At 42.6% G+C, this 7,312-nt stretch overlaps 1 protein-coding gene across 1 annotated transcript in view; it reads left to right on the top strand.

Annotated features, from left to right (window-relative positions):
- SYN2 (synapsin II) overlaps positions 1-7,312 on the top strand; it is a 171,797-nt gene that overhangs the window by 111,307 nt on the left and 53,178 nt on the right. The window lies entirely within an intron of this gene.

Genomic DNA, 7,312 nt, shown 5'->3' with positions numbered 1-7,312 from the left:
GCTCTGTTTGCATTTGCAGCCCCTGATCTTCCCCGGCACTTGGGCGCGTTTTCTTCCACTGATGTCCCTGTTCGCAGCCTGGACAGAACTTCGTTCATGGAAAGGCACCGTTTCAGTGCTCTGCTTGTGAACCCTGAGCAACTGGTAGTTATCAAGGGATACTGGGTTAAAAAGAAAAGCTGCAATAAAAGGCGTATTTTTAATGATTTTATCACAGATTTTATTTAAAATAACAGATTTAACTTAAAATAAGGAAGAATGTGCTGATGGTGTATGGAACTGGATGAGCTGAAGGTCCTTTCTGACCCAAAACATTCTGTGGTGTTATGTTTTAGGCACAGCTCTTTCTCTATGTTCCTTAGTAATTTAAGTGCTAATCACCCCAGATCTGTATCTGGGTTTTCCGACTCACGTTATACATGGGACACAGACATGAATACAAGAGTCTGGAATTCTTTTTCAACTTCAGATCACTTGTTGCTGTAGCGATCTGGATGTGTGGAACATGTATCATACATCCCCTTTCTGTAAGGTTGTTTTGTGAGGGAGCAGCATAAGGTTTGATTAGAGAGCACTAGCATACAGCTATAGCTTGCCGTGCAGGACAGAGCTGCTTCAAGAACTGCATGTTTTGTCACTTCACAAATCCAGTTTAGGAATTGTAAATTCATTGCCGTCGTTTGAACCACCTCAGTCCAGACACATGAAAATTGACTTTGTGAGGCTGGGATTGAGGTGTTCACAAAGTAGCTTCTCACCTCTCTGTATGTACATGGGGGCATGTTTCACAGCGGCAGATTGATTGTGGTTTTGAACAGTGCGAAGTTAGGTTTACAACTATTAGTGCTTTGATTCTTCTTTTTATTCCTCCCATCACCTGCAGAGACATGCTCAGTCTGTCAAAAACAAACCCAGAATTACTAGAATTGGTTCTCATTTCTGGATTTTAGATCCACATTCAAATCTGAGCTCGCCATATTGTACCCTGCGTCCTCATATAGTTAGTTTTTATTTTTCCAGCCTGAAGTTTTGGCTTTAAATCATAAGGCTGGACCTAAATCCAGGGCTAACACCTGAGAAGGATTTAGACCTGTTGCCAACTCTGTTCTCACCTAGAGGAAGCTTTTTATGTGAGTGAAAAGGTAAAAAAGATGTGAGGCTGTACCCTTACACAGGAAGTTCAAGGCATGGAACAAGACCAAATCCAAGCACGTATTTCGATGGCCTCTGCGGTCAGTAGTTGCATGTTGTTGATTCTCAAGTCTGACTTAGGGCAGTAGGACTAGGAAGTGATGAACAGAGGGCCATTGGTTGATATCCAGGTGGTATTCCATGGCTGCTGCTATAGATGATCTAAACAGACCAAGTTGATTACTGCAGTGAAGAAATATGCTGGGCAAAGTGTCTTCTGTAACATTGAGCTCCCAGGCATACCTCTTCGTGGTTAACTAAGGCACGCTTTGCCTAAGGTTGTCTAGATCAGCACATCAAACTACTACTCTCTGCACGTCCTGTACATACTCATTGTACAATCAGATTAAAAATACTACGCTCATAACAAAAATAGTTTTGTGACAAGTTAAAAATTCACAACTAACTTTCAGAAATAGCTGAGAATTTAATCATTTCAACTGAAATGCTTAACCCAAAATCTCGCAAAGGCCATGCAAGCACCCTTTAGTTATGATCTTATATAGTATTGCCTGCAGCTACCCTTGAAATAATCCAGTTGGGTTTTCAAGAGTCTTGCAAAGCATTCTGAACATAGGTGGAGAATTTACAGCGTGATCACACTTCGAGAACCCAGTGGCCATCAGAAATGTCGATAAACAAGGTCCCTGTAGGTGTGTGTACACCCAGTCAGCATGGAAGGGACATGCTTTGGGACATGCTGCACACAACAGGACCTTTCAGTGGGGCTGTGGGTTCTAGAGAAGCTTGTGGCTAGGAAAGTTTCTCAACCCCAACATGAAGCAACTTGTCACAAGAGCAGAAAGGCAGGTACATGCCACGGTCAGTCCCAGGGTACCTGGACTTGCTCATTCAAAACCAGTCCTTAAAACTGGCTGTTCTGCTTCCCATGCAGGTCCAGCGACTGAGCAGGGGTTTGGTAGGTGTATCTCTCATTTCTTCATGACACAGTCATATCAAAACGTAAAAGGGCAACAGTTTTCAAGGCCTCAGCAGAACTCCTGTTCTCTGATAAAGCTTCATTCTGAAACAGTAAGTTTTGTCAAATTACCACCAGCATTTAGACAAAGACGTATTTCCATCATAGCATTTGAAAGGGATTTTGCTGAGCCTGGAAATCTCTATGCTCGGGAACATGCTCTCCCAAATGCAAGGAAATGCATTTTTAGTCCATTTCTCAGAGGAGATAAATATTGATAGTTGTAGCTTCTACCACTAGCAGCGCAGTGTTGGAGTACCTTTTACTGCTGAACAGTATCAGCAAGCATCTTAGCTTGAAGTTGCATTGTCCTTTTTTATATTGTATCTGGTTAGGAGTTCTCATTGTATTAGGGAAATAACTTCTACAGAGTTTAAAAGAAACCCTAAGCTCAGCAACCAGTCTGTATCACAGTTAGAGCTTGACCTTGTAAAACACAAAGATCATTCCCAAAAGACACAGAAATATTCCTTGACTAACTTTTAAGCAGAATAATCTTGTATTTTAAATAATAGTACAGTAGTTATTGCCAGGGTTTTATAAATATAAGCAGACTGAACAAAACCCCAGTCTTTCTATTATTTGTGTATGCAGACCAGCAGTACAGGGCTTCTTGCACTGTGCTCTGTGTTATGATGCCAGTTTTCCTTGCCATGATATCATAGCAAAATATGTCATAACACAAGTAAAGGATGAGGGGTAGCAGGATGAAATAGTGCCCACTCCCTGGTTACATCCTGATACAGCCTACGCTTGGTAATAACAGCAAAGTTCATTTATCAAGGGATAGTCACTGGTTCCTTCCATTCATTATTGACACCCTAGGAAGAACATGTGGCACGTTCTCATTTCTGTCTAGCTACATAAGTCTAGTGTTGAACAACTGATTTCTAGTAAAATGCAAGGAAATAGACAGGAATTGGGATAATCTGTATTTGTTGATGTGCACAACATCAAAACAAGGCAGGACACCTGCCTACAGTCAAGTTTATGATCAGCGTCATCTCTTCTCAATAGGACTTCCAGTTTTGTGCAGGACTTTTGGTTCTGGAGGAGCTTTTTGTACTGTGGGTTTTCATGATCCTTGTTAATTTCTACTCTGAAGCATTAGCATCCGTCAACAGCATTCTGGTCATGAATTACCACTGTTTCTTTCTGTTCTAACACCCCCAGAGACCTGCAGTAGACACTAAGTCTCCTCTGTTGGATGCCATACCACAGAGCCCTGAAACACAGCTCCTCCTGAGCTCCAGAACAGATTCATGTTGACTTCCTGATGCTCTCATCTCTTCCCCAGGAGTTACTGGGGACAAAAGGTGAGGAATGAGGCGCATCACCCCAAGAGCTGACGGGGGGGAGGCAGCACTGCCACATCACTCATGCTGTGTGCTGCTTTCCCACCCTTCCTCCCAGTGCCTGCCCTCTGCTCTCATGGATCAGCCTTTGGCAGCCGTGTGTCCATAGGACAGCCCTGCAGCACCACCTCTGCCTGGCCTGGGCCCCTTCCAGCTCTCAAGCAGTTTGAACCTACACAGGGTCATTTGGCTGGGCTCCCTGCTCTGTACATGAGCTTCTGGCAGCCTACAGAGCATGAGCCTTTATCTGTATCAATCTGATTTCTCTCCATTGTGGCAAATGGATCTTGTTTTAGAACGATAGGCAGGATTTGCCACACTCATAGTTTATCTGGTGCTTTCTTGATGCTTTCCTTGAGTTCTCAGTGCTGCCCCCAATACGACCACGGTACACATCCTGTAAAAAAAAACCCTTTACAATCAAGTAGAAAATTCCAAATTAGGATACTGTTTCACAAAGCAAATGAGCTTTCATGGATTTTAAATTGCAGTGCCTCCATATGTCCTGCAGCCTGCTTTGAAAGGGAGGGTATTTATAGCTGTCGCTTCCAAAATACTACAGTAAAAAAACACCGTACAGTTTATAGTCACAGCAGTTTGGGTGATTGTTTTTATAAGGTTGCAAAATGCTGCTTGGTTTTAGAGGCAGAAGTTTGCTAAAATAGTTGCTAGAATGATAGGAATTGACATGCTAGAATCAAAATAGAATATAATCAAAATGGAATTTGTCTTGGGGAAGACAAGTTTTCTCCAGATTTTCTATGAGAGATCTGTGAGAACTGCTCTTTCTGACTCACTGCCATTATACTTCATGTGTTTTATCTTAATGGCAGTTTCTGGTTTCTTGCTGTACAGGTATTGAAAACAGAAGATTTTTCTCCCATCAGATTGCCTCTGTGTTGAATTAGGTAAAACCAGTTGTGGGGACAGAGGTGTTTTAGATTGATTTCCAGGTTCAGGTTTACTTGATAGTGTCCTTACACACTAAGATCATGTCAAAACTTGTACTGATGTCAGTGACTACCAGGGAAATTGGTGCCTTAGACCCAGCCCTACGAGGTGGGGCTGCTGGCAGCTGGAGGCCTCTGCTGTGCAGGGGCTGGTTGGAATAGCCAGTGTCAAACCAACTCCCATTCCATGTGGTGGGAATTGGTGTGGCCCAGCATTTTGCTGCCTCTGTAGGACACTTCTATAGTTTATAAGCCATTTTAACCCTCTGTTTTGAATGAAGAAATCAGAGTTGAGGTACATTTGTCTCTTCTTGGTTATCCAGCACACTAATCCAATTCAAGCATAAGAAGGTGTGTATTAAAATTCATTTAAATTAAAGCTTTGCTCTTTTCATCCACCTCAGCTTTTAGATTTCTTAATGCCCCCGTTTCTAAAAAGACGATACAAAACCTGTCAGCTTCTCCTTTGGCTCCCCACTTGTGTAAAGCAGGTGTAAAGCCTCACTGCACACAGATAGGATTTTAGATCTGCTTTCTTCAGTCGAGGTACAAGGCAGTGGAAAATCTGACTCAACGTTTCTGCATCGCTCTTGGTGCTTGCTGGGACAAACAGTGCTTTCCGTGTGGAGCTGCTGCTGTCCTGCAGGGCCAGCCTTGCCAGTGCCGAGAGCTGCTGGTGGCTGAGCCCCGGCTATCCTGGGACTGTGTGCTTTGTGAAAACCAACGAGAGCGGAGCAAGGACATCTTCTGCTGCTTGTTTATTGATTTAGGGCTCTTCCTGCCTGTTTCTGGGAAGGCAAAACTGAATGAAAGGCCACCTAAATTATTTCACTCTTAATTTCCTTTCTCCAAAATTAGATTGAGTCTGATGCATATTCCACAAATAAATTACATGGAGCTAGCGTGGGTAAATGAACTTTGCCTGGGGATTATTGGAAAGATAAATATTTAAACACTGCTCTTGAGGTAAGTCATGTTTATGCAGCATCTGGGGGTTTTGTTGCTACTTTTTATTCCTGCTTTTTTTTCCCCCATTGTGGCTTTTCGACTCAGCTCAACCACGAGGACGTTAAAGCCGGGGTGAGCGCCACCTTCCAGAGACTGGGCTTTCTCTGTGGCTGCCTGCAGAGGGCTTTGCTCTTTTCTGAGCAGATGATCTTTGCCTTCTTTTACTTTTGCATACAGCTTGAATTACATCTCGCGTTTTATTTTGGTTAGAAGAATTCAAAGTAAATTGTGAAGAACTCAAATGATAGCTCTTGGGAATAAACCAGCTTCTACTGTGTACCTCTAAGAATTGCTCAAGTATCTTACGCTGCAGAACTCCTAAACCTTTGAGCACTTCAGTGTATGAAGCTTAAGTTTTAAGGATTTATTTTAAACTAACAGACTGAAGAAATCACAGGATGACACTCAAATAAACCAGACTTAAACTCCAGGAAAACTGCTGAGATAGGAAAGGATTGCTATGATTTCCATGACATACGGAGGAGCGCAGACAATAATACAGGTGGGGAATGTGCTGGTTACCTGTGCAGTCATTCAGTGGTTAAGTCCATAACCTTCACTTCAGATGACAGAAGATGGTAACAGTGCCTGTAGGTATTGTGTATGTCAAACTGGGATACTTCCTTCTACAGTAAAGAGCATAATAAGCAGATTAATGAAATCTCTAGGTGGTCAGGTATTAAAGATTAATACAATAAATCAATCCATATCTCTGTAAGCTCATAGGACAAGGAATCTTCAGTTTAAGACACTGATGCAGATAACGTGTTAAGCAGCAATAATAATTGTCCTTGTTGCGACGTCAGTAAGAGAACCGTGGCATTAACTGGCTGCTTAGATTTTCATGCTCGTCTAATCAGGAAAACTGCTCTTAATTGTAAGTCAGCTTTATTGTTACCAGGTAACTTCTATGCATGAAATTTATACTCAGAAATTAAGCAACTGTATTGTCTGTAATGGTCAGAATTTAGCAAATGGCATTTCATTTTCAAACTTAAACTAAACAGGCTTCATAGCTCGGTCATATTCCAAAGGAAGTATTTTTGGTGACTAGTCACCGTCTTGTGTGTAGAGCTCTGGGGGCAGTGCTGCCATCCTGCAGTGCCAGTGACCAGCAGGTTCCCTGGGTATGTATGAACGGGATGGGGGGAGGTTTGGTCATGGTACCTAACAGGACTGGGTGTCTGTGTTCTGTCACTGACAAGTTGATCTCTCATCAGACAATTCCTTCAAAAATGACTGTGGCAAAACTGTGTCACATCCTGAAACTGAGAAATAAAACCGTGAGGTAGGATTTCTGCCCAAGAGCCTCAGGTTTGGCTGGAGTTTAGTAAAGAATAAACTGATGGGGCAGGAGTATGTTTGTAAGAAGGGGACGTCAAACCTCGGATCTACACACATCTTAGAGTGAACCTACGCTCATCACAGTGATGGTGCTGCCAGCTGCCTCTAGTTGCAATGTGTGGTTTGTTTCTTTGTAAAACACAAGTGGAGTTTATTTTGTCAGGATCACTGGGAGGACATGGCTCTTGTTAATATGTTCAAGTAACAGGAGGTTTTCACATGCTGCTGCTGCTACAGGGGAACTGCAAGCACAGTGCACACATTTCTGTTGGAAGGAAATCATAGCAGTGAATTCAGGAAGGAGGGAAGTTTGAAGTACTTCTTAGCAAGAAGTACTATGGCAAACTACCGATTTTGCTTTTTATTTTTCATTAAAGTGCACTGAAAATACAGGTAGCAGCATAGTGTAAAAACAGGGCACTTCTCCATCTATCAGATGGTTGCTCATGAGCTTATTCTGTTCTTTAGCTGCCCAGTGGCCCGGT

This window comes from Pezoporus wallicus, unplaced genomic scaffold (genome assembly GCF_028554395.1).
Source record: "Pezoporus wallicus isolate ANWC-B61680 ecotype Strahan unplaced genomic scaffold, APGP_CSIRO_Pwel_v1 contig_5935, whole genome shotgun sequence".
Lineage (NCBI taxonomy): Eukaryota > Metazoa > Chordata > Aves > Psittaciformes > Psittacidae > Pezoporus > Pezoporus wallicus.
This window is presented reverse-complemented; position numbering and strand designations above follow the sequence as displayed.